A 13887-nucleotide genomic window follows, 5' to 3' on the forward strand; every position below is an offset into this window, starting at 1 on the left:
AAGTAAATATTTGTAATTTAAATGCTTTCTTTTAATAAGTAAGGACATTGATTCACTGTATGTGTGCATTTAGGTAGAAGTCTATTGACGGTTCATTATATTTATCTGTGTTTTGCTGTGAAACTTATAAGCTCTGGGAAGTAGTCAAAGGAATTGTTATTTCCATCGACTAGGAACGATAATAGCAGTGCTTGATCGTTGTAAATCTTTGTGTAGGTAGTTGTTGCGCAGAGCGTGCGGAGTGAGACAGAGAGAGAGAGAGGGAGAGAGAGAGAGAGAGAGAGAGAGAGAGAGACGGGTTCCAGCGCTTGTAGTGTGCGGAAGTACGATGTTAACGCACTCGCAGTAGAGAGTATCATTTCCGGCGGCATCATGTACGGGCGCCAGCCAGATGTCTAAAGCAGGAGTACGGACACATGACGAGTGGAAGAGGCTGTATTATTTATGATTGCCCGTTCCAATAATTAGCCGTGGCTCCACAAGATGCTACCATCTCCTACAACAGCAGCAGTTCCAGCAACACAGATTCGTCGTTGGCTCCGAGTTCCGCCGCACGCACAGCACTGACGTAAGACTGTTCATTGGTAGAGAGTATTAGCGGCTAACACAGCAGCACAATTGAATGTGATTTGATTAATGAACTTTGTTTAAATAATAATCAGTTAAATTCAGGACGACTGTGTCCTCATTGACCCCAGACATTGTTACCAAGCAGGGTCATTGTTCCCTTTTTTCCTTATATGATAACCGAAGTTTGAGAACCTTTCACTGGAAAAAATCCATATCTAAAGAAAATGCACAAATTAAGAGTGGGGAAGTTTCTTTTTTTTTTACGTTACTTGGAGCACGTGGCTGTTTGGTTTGGTATGTATTCTACACTCCTGGAAATTGAAATAAGAACACCGTGAATTCATTGTCCCAGGAAGGGGAAACTTTATTGACACATTCCTGGGGTCAGATACACCACATGATCACACTGACAGGACCACAGGCACATAGACACAGGCAACAGAGCATGCACAATGTCGGCACTAGTACAGTGTATATCCACCTTTCGCAGCAATGCAGGCTGCTATTCTCCCATGGAGACGATCGTAGAGATGCTGGATGTAGTCCTGTGGAACGGCTTGCCATGCCATTTCCACCTGGCGCCTCAGTTGGACCAGCGTTCGTGCTGGACGTGCAGACCGCGTGAGACGACGCTTCATCCAGTCCCAAACATGCTCAATGGGGGACAGATCCGGAGATCTTGCTGGCCAGGGTAGTTGACTTACACCTTCTAGAGCACGTTGGGTGGCACGGGATACATGCGGACGTGCATTCTCCTGTTGGAACAGCAAGTTCCCTTGCCGGTCTAGGAATGGTAGAACGATGGGTTCGATGACGGTTTGGATGTACCGTGCACTATTCAGTGTCCCCTCGACGATCACCAGTGGTGTACGGCCAGTGTAGGAGATCGCTCCCCACACCATGATGCCGGGTGTTGGCCCTGTGTGCCTCGGTCGTATGCAGTCCTGATTGTGGCGCTCACCTGCACGGCGCCAAACACGCATACGACCATCATTGGCACCAAGGCAGAAGCGACTCTCATCGCTGAAGACGACACGTCTCCATTCGTCCCTCCATTCACGCCTGTCGCGACACCACTGGAGGCGGGCTACACGATGTTGGGGCGTGAGCGGAAGACGGCCTAACGGTGTGCGGGACAGTATCCCAGCTTCATGGAGACGGTTGCGAATGGTCCTCGCCGGTACCCCAGGAGCAACAGTGTCCCTAATTTGCTGGGAAGTGGCGGTGCGGTCCCCTACGGCACTGCGTAGGATCCTACGGTCTTGGCGTGCATCCGTGCGTCGCTGCGGTCCGGTCCCAGGTCGACGGGCACGTGCACCTTCCGCCGACCACTGGCGACAACATCGATGTACTGTGGAGACCTCACGCCCCACGTGTTGAGCAATTCGGCGGTACGTCCACCCGGCCTCCCGCATGCCCACTATACGCCCTCGCTCAAAGTCCGTCAACTGCACATACGGTTCACGTCCACGCTGTCGCGGCATGCTACCAGTGTTAAAGACTGCGATGGAGCTCCGTATCCCACGGCAAACTGGCTGACACTGACGGCGGCGGTGCACAAATGCTGCGCAGCTAGCGCCATTCGACGGCCAACACCGCGGTTCCTGGTGTGTCCGCTGTGCCGTGCGTGTGATCATTGCTTGTACAGCCTTCTCGCAGTGTCCGGAGCAAGTATGGTGGGTCTGACACACCGGTGTCAATGTGTTCTTTTTTCCATTTCCAGGAGTGTAGTATTTAATTCTGTTCAAGTCAGTAAAAATGACTCAGTTGTTCAAGCAGTAATATGAATTCCAATTTGAAAATTAAGTAATTGCAAAGCAAAAAGTGCTTGCCGTTCTCTAAATTTCTTTGATGACGTTATGTTGACGTCTTTGAAAGTCATTGTTCACATAACGAAGTTCAACACTAACATACAGTTTAAGTGGATATTTTCGTATCATTACACCATTTCCTTTTTCACAATTAATGACAAACTTAACGTAAAAGTCACTTCTCAGTTTTCTTTATCATTATATACTCACTAAAAATTAGTGTAAAAAAACCTGACAAACTTCAGTTGCCACGTCAGTATTTAGTAATAAATGTTTTTCTTTCCCATCGTCTTGTACAGCACTTTGGATGTAGGTTACCCTAGTGGGCTGGCGACCGTAATTATTTCCTTTTCGTTCATTAGCGCAACTTTTGGATTCATGATCAGTGGTACCCCTTTTCTGTCCAGTGTTGTTCGTCAGTGAATGCACAAAACAACTTTCATTTTTCCAAATTGTAGCCCTGTTCGGTTTAATTTTATTTTTATTTTTGGTAGACTTTTCTATCAGAAAGATCGGCTGTACACTTTCCCCCTACTTATCGGTATTACTTCTTCGGGAAAGATAGTCTTATCCAATTAAAAAAATTCCATTAGGTACACACGCGATCCACGGTCATATTTTATATCGCAAGCAGGATAGGCCGACTAGTAAGGGGGAGGTTACAACTGCAGCTATGTTGTCATGAGCGGTATTGAGGAATGTAAACAACTTGCATGGCATAGCCGTACTTACTATGTCTGAACAGAAACAAAGTCTTTTACGAGTAGATCCGTCTGTAGATCCACTGTTCACTGTTGGAAGTCCGCTTGAACTATGTAGAACCATTTAAACTCTAACTGCCTATTTACACTACCGCGACTGGCTGGCAGGATAGTCTAGTTCTTAACGCTGTCCATGATCTGGGTCACAGAACAAGTGACTGTCAGCCCTATTTTTTTCTCAGACCACCCGCCGTGACGTCATTATACACACACTGTTTACTTATACAGGGTGTTCAGAAATCCCAGTTACAAGTTTGTAGGACTTGTAGTAGAGAGGAGTGAGTACATAACACACAGAATAGCAAACCGTGTCCGTAAGCGGACCGTTTCCGTCTGGCTGTTTAAGTTCAGACGTGTAACTCATCTACATCTGCTGAGGTAAAGAGGAAAGTCTCAGAGTTGCTTGTCCTCGTATGCAATAAAATAGAGAGGATGACGTGTACCGCGTCAGGTCACCTGATGTCACATAACATCGTATGTCAAGTTTAACATACGATACTCCTATAGAGACAGAGGAAGTTCTGCTAGCATTGGTTCTGGCTACTACACTAGAAAGTGAAGAGAGACTCCACGGGATGGAGAGTGTGTACCAGAACATGCTTCGTAGGTACTATGTCTGTAACACTGTTAATGGTCTCCACTTCGAGTCGCTTTTGTAATGCATCAGTACTGTTCTGTATGTACAATTGAGACGTGGCCAGCTCACGTTGATGCCGTTTTCTTCTCTTTTTGACATTTTCTCACCATCGAGTGGCGCCTTATTGCTCCCTCATTTACTACCTGAACGAGTTGCTCACTTACCTCCGTCAGTGGCAGCAGCAGCGTTATCGATACTAGTACTGCTGTACCATCTTTGGTGTGACCGCTGTGGTGGTGTTTGTGGGTAGTCGGTCGGTTGCGACCATGGAGGTAAGAGTAGAGGGAGACGCCGTGACGTCACAGCTACGAAGCTATGTGAAGCCGAGGGTAGCCATCTCAATCCAACCAAAACATTGCTGCTGTAAGCTTGTGTGCATAGGCTTATCGCTCGCTTTTGGAAGGATTTTGCGCTATTATGGTGACTTGTGTGGCGTTCGGATGTACGAATCGTTCTGATTGTGATGCGAAATTGAAGGGAATAACAGTTCATGTGTAAGTTGTCTCGTTAAGTGTGATTTTACAACTTCATTGTGTATGAACGTGTGCTACATCGGTACTTGTACTATAGCGTGTTTTTCTCCTGCATGATTTTAGATTTCCTAAAAATGAAAGTCGGAAAGCTCTGTGGGAGAAAGCCGTGAGGAGGAAGAATTGGCGTGCGTCTAAATGGAGCACTATATGTTCTCAGCATTTCCGAGAAGAGGACATAGACCGAACTTCCCTTTCAACGGTAAGGCTTCGAGAAAATGCTGTACCATCAGTTTTCCCTACACACCCAAAACATTTGCAAAAGGTATGTTAATTCAAAGAATTAAATTCTTAGTTTTCAAGTTCACGTTTCAGTATAATACGTACGTATCGTCGATAATCGAAGTGTTGAGTAACTCACTTTGTCTTCATCATGTACCAAATTAAAAGCTAACACTACATTAACTGGCGTAAAGTATAGGCCTAAACAGGACACTGTGTAGATTAGCCATTCTGTGTACCGTATTCCAGTAAATATTGGTGGTAATGAACAGTGTTTTCCAGTAGTGTAACGCAACTGAAATGTCCCAGTACGTATTACAAACAAGATGTATTTATGAGGCTTTGGAGAGAGGGTATAGCTAACTTAGTTTTCAGTTTCTATTATTTAGTTTGTGATACACGTTTATTACTGAATTAACAAAATTGTATCGTTTACATTGAAGACTAGCTATTCGTAATATTACATTAAAAATTATTTTTAATCAGAAGAAACGCGGAATTTCGCCTTTACGAGATTTTATTTTAAACAAAAACTCTGAAACAACCAATCTGATGACGTTACATGCGTATATGGTGCAATTAGCGACTGTAATACACGCAGCGCTATAGCACACTGGCAATGTTTTGGTCAGAGTGTCATGGCAGCGAGCCACGCCCCCATGGCTTCAAAACGTAGTACGGCTGGGATACGTAGCGCCATTTCCCTTATTCTTACCTCCATGGTTGCGACAGAGCAGCGAGGAAGTCTCCACGGCGTGCACGCGCAGTCGGAGTTGTGAGGCACTAGCTGCGAGAGCTGCAAGGTTCGTCGCCCACCAAACCTGGAGACTGGAGCTGAGTGATCAGTTAACCTGTTACGAAACCTCAACTGCTGTGACAGCTCTTCGTTCATGGCCGGTTGTTGCTCCCTAGACCGTTCCCGTAAGCAGCAAGGTATGGTGTGCTAGAGTCGGCAAATTTTGCAGCCGTCTTCCTGTTTGGTGTTTAACTATTGAAATGATTGTAGCTTATTAGCGAAGTGCACCAGCGGTATTTTCTGCCTTGTGGCCGTTAACCTTCCGGTTACCTGTCCTGGTCGTTAGCGTAGTTTTCCGGCTGTGTTTTCCTCGCCGTGTTGATGCTGTCTGGCATGTTGTGTAGTTCGACAGCTTCATGTTGTTTTCCCTTTTTTTTTCTTTGAGTGGTTACAGTGCCTTGACTGTGTTTAGATGCCTTTTACCGAGACGTAGTGCTGCTGCGATCCTCGTCCTCGCTGATATTTTCTGTTGTCGTGCCGTTGGTTGGGTGGAAGGGAGTTGATTAGGTTCTTGGTTCTTCAACGGTCCATAGGTCGTGCTACCACCCGATTATTTGGTGTTACTCTTGACTGCCTGTCTCACCTAACCTGTTGTTAGAGTTTCGTCCCCAAGGCGACCCTTGGAACACTTCTGAGCACCATTGTTCTGTTGTTTGGGATTGTGATTTTCTTTTGTCAGAACCACTGTGCGATGACTTCAGCCATGTATTAATTTAGTTTGTTTTAGTGTTCATTATATGGCCTTCAACCGAACCTTATGCTAAATATTTTAAGATACGGCCTACATCTGTCTGAAGAAAAAAATATATAATTCGAGAAATTTCTCTCTACATTACTTTATTATCCAGGCCTTAAGCCATGAGTTGTTCTATGTTCAGTGTATGGGCTTCAGCCGAACTTTATGTGAAGTATTTTAAGATACGGCCTTCAGTCGTTAAAAAAAATCATTTGAAATTTCAAAAATTTCCTCTCTATCTTAATTTGTTATTCAGGCCTTAAGCCTTGAGATGTTCTATGTTCAGTATATGGCCTTCAGCCGGACCTTATGTGAAATATTTCAACATTAGACCTTCAGCCTACTTCAATTAAAATTTGAAAGGTCTTTCTCTAAAACCTTTTAAAATTTAACAGAATCTTCCGACGGTTCTTGGTAGAACAACATTACAATAAATGAAAAGCACCAGTTTGATTTTGTTCTACAATATTACTGCAGATGTCTGAAGATGACCTTGTAAGCCGAAAACCGCTTTACAAGAAAAGTAATATTGTAGAACAAAAGCAAACTGGTACTTTTAAAATTTGTTTACTGGAGCTCTTGTTATCCAGGCTTTAAGCCCTCAGTTCTTCTATTTTGTAACAAAGGCCTTCAGTCGTGTGTATTCCTTAACTCAATTTTAATAATTTGTGTTATGGCCTTCAGTGTATTGTTTCTGAATTCTTTAAGGGCATGTGAGATTAAGTGTTTCTAGCAAATAAAGTTTGTATGTTTGAGCAACTAGCAGCAACTGATTTGGGCCCCTTTCCACAACCTGATCCGCTCTGTCCTGCGAAACCAGATTTGAAATAAGTTGTGTTCAGTTTTGTTTTGCAGTAATACAGGTATATGAAATTTACGTGTTAAAACAAACATTCCTTATGAATCGTTACCTAACAGCTGTACTGCGGCTCGCCTATTTCAATTCCTGAAGCAGAAGTGACTGAGTAAACATCTGATTTGAAACCGTCGTACAAACGAACCAGTTTCTGTTTTGGACATGGGTTCTTTTTCAAAGTATTATGTACTCACACCCCTCTACAAATCTCAGAAGTCTGCAACAATAATTTCCGAACACCCTGTATTCACAAGTTATTAACGCGTCTGCTAAACTTAATATATCAACACGAAAATTTTTCATCTTATCTTACTTCCCTGTAAAAACTGTTCCTTTTTTCTACACTATCCTTCTCCTGTCCTCACTCAAGTCTGGAGAGCGAATCAATCTTCTCGGCTGAGTGGCGTCTTCGTGCATTTATTGCATCTCATATTTTCAGATGCCCACCTATGCCAGCTCTCTACAACTATCGTAGTGACCTACCAAGAGCTTCCATATTCCCAACTTCTCGTCCTGCTCCCTGTCCTCTCCCCTACATCACAATCGCTCCTCTTACATTATCCATCGACAAAACTAACAATTCTGTCTCCTGCATCTAGCGAATTGTTTTTCTGTGTTATTGCTTTAATTAACGCACAGGATACTTATTTTATATTTTTCAAAACTAATTACACTTCGGTGAAGAGTTCTCGGGCTTCCAGCTGGGTGGCGGTCTCTTGAAACTGCGACGTTTCGACGTGTGACATACTCATCATCTTCTGGCGAAATGCCGAGACTTTGCGGATGCCGGACGCTTTATACCTGCGGCGTGCCGCCCCCCTCCCCCCCCCCCCCCATCACCCACCACCTGGTGGGTACAGAGGAGTCGGTGGGGCGGGGTGCAGGGGTAAATGGTTGCGCCGTTCGTGTCTCCGTCAGAGCATTCCGGTCTCGTCTCACGAGCTGGTGCTCGTGCTGGTTCGTTCACTGCGTATTGCGGCTAATGCTGGATTCCAGGCCGCACTAAGTTGATAACCTTCGTCCCTACTGACAAGATTGTCGTGGACTCGTATTTCTATCGATTCGTTAATAACGCTGTCCCAATAGCTCCCTGCTAGGCACAGCACCCTGGTGTACTCGAAATCAAATGTGCGGTTTTCTTTGATACTATGTTCAGCTAGAGCAGATTTCTCTGTCCAAGTCAGACGTGTCTCATGCGTCCCTCGCACCTTTTCGCGATACAGCGCTGCGTTTGTCCAATGTACTGTACACCACATCCGCAGGCAATGCTATATATGGCAGGTGTGTTGGGTTTGAGAGGGCCTTTAACTGGGGGCAGCAGCTCTTTCGTCTTCGGCGGTGGTCGGAAGACGGTATTTATGTTCGATTTTCTCAGTAGCCTCCAGATTTTGGCTGACAGAGGCCCCAATTATGGCAGGAAGGTGAGTCTCTTGTTATCTTCCTTTCCTTCCTCTTCCTCTTCCCGAAATTTCTCAGCTTGTCTCCTCTTGAAGGCCCTACCAATCTGTGTTTCACTGTCCCCATTTTTCCGAAATACCTGTGTTAGGTGGTGTAACTGGTCTGAGAGGCCTTCTTTGTCGCAAATGACACTCACCCTATGTACGAAGGTGGTCAGTACTGACTGGCGTTGCGCCGGATGGTGGGAGCTGATTGCATGGAGGTAGAGGTCTGTGTGCGTCTTCTTTCTATACACTGAATGGCCCAGCGTGCCATCCACCTTCTTCCTAATCAGTATGTCCAGGAATGGAATACAGTCATTCTCCTGTACTTCCATCGTGAAAGTGATATTCTCGTGTATGCTGTTTGGATGGTCCATAAACTCTTTCAGCGCCTGCCTGCCTGCCTGCCTGCCATGCTGCCAAATCACGAAGAAGGCGAATGCCACTCTGGGCCACTCAGAGTATAGAAAGAAGATACACACAGACCTGTATCTCCATGCAACAAGCTGCCGCCATCCGGCGCCACGCCAGTCAGTATTGAGCACCTTGACACATAGTGCGCGCGTCATTTGCGACAAAGAAAGCCTCTCAGACCAATTACACCACCTAAGACAGGTGTTTCGGAAAAATGGATTCAGTGAAACACAGATTGGTAGGGCTTTCAAGAAGAGACAGCTGACGAATTCCTGGAAGAGGTAGAAGACGAAGAGGAAGATAACAAGAGACTCGCCTTTCTGCCTTATTTGGGGTCTCTGTCAGCCAAAATCGGGTGGCTAATGAGACAATCGAACATAAATATCGTCTTCCGACCACCGCCGAAGACTAAAGAGCTGCTGCCCCCAGCTAAAGACCCACTCAAACCCAACACCTGGCATATATAGCATTACTGCGAATTCAGTGTACAGTACGTTGGACTAACGCAGCGCTGCATCTAAGAAAGGTGCGAGAAACACATGAGACACGTCCGACTCAGACAGAGAAATCTGCTATAGTTGCACATTGTTGTTGTTGTTGTTGTTGTGGTCTTCAGTCCTGAGACTGGTTTGATGCAGCTCTCCATGCTACTCTATCCTGTGCAAGCTTCTTCATCTCCCAGTACCTACTGCAACCTACATCCTTCTGAATCTGCTTAGTGTATTCATCTCTTGGTCTCCCTCTACGATTTTTACCCTCCACGCTGCAATCCAATGCTAAATTTGTGATCCCTTGATGCCTCAAAACATGTCCTACCAACCGATCCCTTCTTCTAGTCAAGTTGTGCCACAAACTTCTCTTCTCCCCAATTCTATTCAATACCTCCTCATTAGTTACGTGATCTACCCACCTTATCTTCAGCATTCTTCTGTAGCATCACATTTCGAAAACTTCTATTCTCTGCTTGTCCACACTAGTTATCGTCCATGTTTCACTTCCATACATGGCTACACTCCATACAAATACTTTCAGAAACGACTTCCTGACACTTAAATCTACACTCGATGTTAATAAATTTCTCTTCTTCAGAAACGATTTCCTTGCCATTGCCAGTCTACATTTTAATATCCTCTCTACTTCGACCATCATCAGTTATTTTACTCCCTAAATAGCAAAACTCCTTTACTACTTTAAGTGTTTCATTTCCTAATCTAATTCCCTCAGCATCACCCGACTTAATTCGACTACATTCCATTATCCTTGTTTTACTTTTGTTGATGTTCATCTTATATCCTCCTTTCAAGACACTGTCCATTCCATTCAACTGTTCTTCCAAGTCCTTTGCTGTCTCTGACAGAATTACAATGTCATCGGCGAACCTCAAAGATTTTACTTCTTCTCCATGAATTTTAATACCTACGCCGAATTTTTCTTTTGTTTCCTTTACTGCTTGCTCAATATACAGATTGAATAACATCGGGGATAGGCTACAACACTGTCTCACTCCTTTCCCAACCACTGCTTCCCTTTCATGCCCCTCGACTCTTATAACTGCCATCTGGTTTCTGTACAAATTGTAAATAGCCTTTCGCTCCCTGTATTTTACCCTTGCCACCTTTAGAATGTGGAAGAGAGTATTCCAGTCAACATTATCAAAAGCTTTCTCTAAGTCTACAAATGCTAGAAACGTATGTTAGTATTGCCTCACGTGTTCCAACATTTCTACGGAATCCAAACTGATCTTCCCCGAGGTCCGCTTCTACCAGTTTTCCATTCGTCTGTAAAGAAGTCGCGTTAGTATTTTGCAGCTGTGACTTATTAAACGGATAGTTCGGTAATTTTCACATATGTCAACACCTGCTTTCTTTGGGATTGGAATTATTATATTCTTCATGAAGTCTGAGGGTATTTCACCTGTCTCATACATCTTGCTCACCAGATGGTAGATTTTGTCAGGACTGGCTCTCCCAAGGCCGTCAGTAGTTCTAATGGAATGTTGTCTACTCCCGGGGCCTTGTTTGGACTCAGGTCTTTCAGTGCTCTGTCAAACTCTTCACGCAGTATCGTATCTCCCATTTCATCTTCATCTACATCCTCTTCCATTTCCATAATATTGTCCTCAAGTACATCGCCCTTGTATAAACCGTCTATATACTCCTTCCACCTTTCTGCCTTCCCTTCTTTGCTTAGAACTGGGTTGCCATCTGAGCTCTTGATGTTCATACAAGTGGTTCTCTTCTCTCCAAAGGTCTCTTTAATTTTCCTGTAGGCAGTATCTATCTTCCCCCTAGTGAGATAAGCCTCTACATCCTTACATTTGTCCTCTAGCCATCTCTGCTTAGCCATTTTGCACTTTCTGTCGATCTCATTTTTGAGACGTTTGTATTCCTTTTTGCCTTCTTTCGTTTACTGCATTTTTATATTTTCTCCTTTCATCAATTAAATTCAATATTTCTTCTGTTACCCAAGGATTTCTATTAGCCCTCGTCTTTTTACCTACTTGATCGTCTGCTGCTTTCATTACTTCATCCCTCAGAGCTACCCATTCTTCTTCTACTGTATTTCTTTCCCCCATTCCTGTCAATTGTTCCCTTATGCTCTCCCTGAAACTCTCTACAACCTCTCGTTCTTTCAGTTTATCCAGGTCCCATCTCCTTAAATTCCCACCTTTTTGCAGTTTCTTCAGTTTTAATCTACAGGCCATAACCAATAGATTGTGGTCAGAGTCCACATCTGCCCCTGGAAATGTCTTACGATTTAAAACCTGGTTCCTAAATCTCTGTCTTACCATTATATAATCTATCTGATACCTTTTAGTATCTCCAGGATTATTCCAGGTATACAACCTTCTTTTATGATTCTTGAACCAAGTGTTAGCTATGATTAAGTTAAGCTCTGTGCAAAATTCTACAAGGCGGCTTCCTCTTTCATTTCTTCCCCCCAATCCATCTTCACCTACTATGTTTCCTTCTCTCCCTTTTCCTACTGACGAATTCCAGTCACCCATGACTATTAAATTTTCGTCTCCCTTCACTACCTGAATAATTTCTTTTATCTCGTCATACATTTCATCAATTTCTTCATCATCTGCAGAGCTAGTTGGCATATAAACTTGTACTACTGTAGTAGGCATGGGCTTTGTGTCTATCTTGGCCACAATAATGCGTTCACTATGCTGTTTGTAGTAGCTAACCCGCACTCCTACTTTTTTTCATTATTAAACCTACTCCTGCATTACCTCTATTTGATTTTGTATTTATAACCCTGTAATCACCTGACCAAAAGTCTTGTTCCTCCTGACACCGAACTTCACTAATTCCCACTTTAACCTATCCATTTCCCTTTTTATATTTTCTAACCTACCTGCCCGATTAAGGGATCTGACGTTCCACGCTCCGATCCGTAGAACGCCAGTTTTCTTTCTCCTGATAACGACGTCCTCTTGAGTAGTCCCCGCCCAGAGATCCGAATGGGGGACTATTTTACCTCCGGTATATTTTACCCAAGAGGACACCACCATCATTTAATCATACAGTAAAGCTGCATGTCCCCGGGAAAAATTATGGCTGTAGTTTCCCCTTGCTTTCAGCCGTTCGCAGTACCAGCAGAGCAAGGCCGTTTTGGTTAATGATACAAGGCCAGATCAGTCAATCATCCAGACTGATGCCCCTGCAACTACTGAAAAGGCTGCTGCCCCTCTTCAGGAACCACATGTTTGTCTGGCCTCTCAACAGATACCCCTCCGTTGTGGTTGCACCTATGGTACGGCCATCTGTATCGCTGAGGCACGCAAGCCTCCCCACCGACGGCAAGGTTCATGGTTCATGGTATCAAATAAAAACCCACACCCTTCATTTCGAGAACACCAAGGTTCTGAGCCGAGCAGGGAACTATTTGGACAGCGTCATAAAAGAATCGATAGAAATACGGTTCCACGAGAATCTTGTGAACAGGGACGAAGGTTACCAACTTAGCGCGGCGTGGAATCCAGCATAAGCCGCAATATGCCGTGAACACACCAAGAACCGTCCAGATCGCGAGACGCGACCAGAATGCTCTGAAAGAGACATGAACGGCGCACTCGCTTCCCCCTCCACCCCACCCGCCGGCTTCTGTGGATCCAGCCTCCCGCAGCCAGGTGGTGGGGGGTCACGCCGCAGGTATAAAGGGACCTGCATCCGCAAAGTCTTGGCACTTCGCCAGAAGATGATGACTATGTCACTCGTCGAAACGTCGCATTTTGAAGACACCGACACCTGCATTTTATGGAACCATTATACCTGATCTTCCTGTGCCTTAGCTTCCATGAATTTCTCATGTTTCAATACAATCCGAAACATTTTCTCTCTTACATTTGTTGTGTTCTTTATCAGAAGGTTTTTTCTCATTGAAGTACATCGTGCACTGTGGCTATTTTCTGACCCTGACTTTTCTTCTCATTTTCCTCACCAGTAAACAAATTAAATATTAGTAGTGACTATTGGCTTACCCAATTCTTGATTTTAACCTCTTGCAGCACTCGTTTGGTGCTTACCTTGCATATACTGTATTACTCTTCTTCGTAGTTCACACCACATGACCATACAGTAGTAAACCTTTTAGTCTAGCACTTACTATCAAAAATCATCTCCAAATGGTTTTCAGTTGTACCACAATTTTCTGCTTGTTATAGATTTGTGTGGATATGTTAGTAAGTGAAGATTTATCTGATAAATGTGTAGGAAAATTGGATTTCAAACGATAAACGTGGATACAGGTAAAATAGATATAAGTGCCGGTAGCAGAAGCTGTAGATAGGGCCTCACAGGATTGCACTCTTTGCAAAGTCAGGTTATTAATACACACCAGGTAAATGAGTTACTAAATACACTACTACAATTCCTTTTCAATTTGTCAATCTTTCTCTTTTTTCAGAATTATAGCTTTCAAGATGCTTGATCATCAAGAGGCAGTATGTCTTCTGAGATCTTGCACTCTTTGCAATGTCAAGTGACGGACAGTCACCAGGTAACCAAGGTATTAACAATACTACCTCACTTTCCTTTTCTGTTGTCAATCCTCATCTTCCATTATTCGTAGAAGCACGATGCTTATTTCTGTCCTTAATCAATGATG

This window comes from Schistocerca cancellata, chromosome 2 (assembly GCF_023864275.1).
Source record: "Schistocerca cancellata isolate TAMUIC-IGC-003103 chromosome 2, iqSchCanc2.1, whole genome shotgun sequence".
Taxonomy (NCBI): Eukaryota; Metazoa; Arthropoda; class Insecta; order Orthoptera; family Acrididae; genus Schistocerca; species Schistocerca cancellata.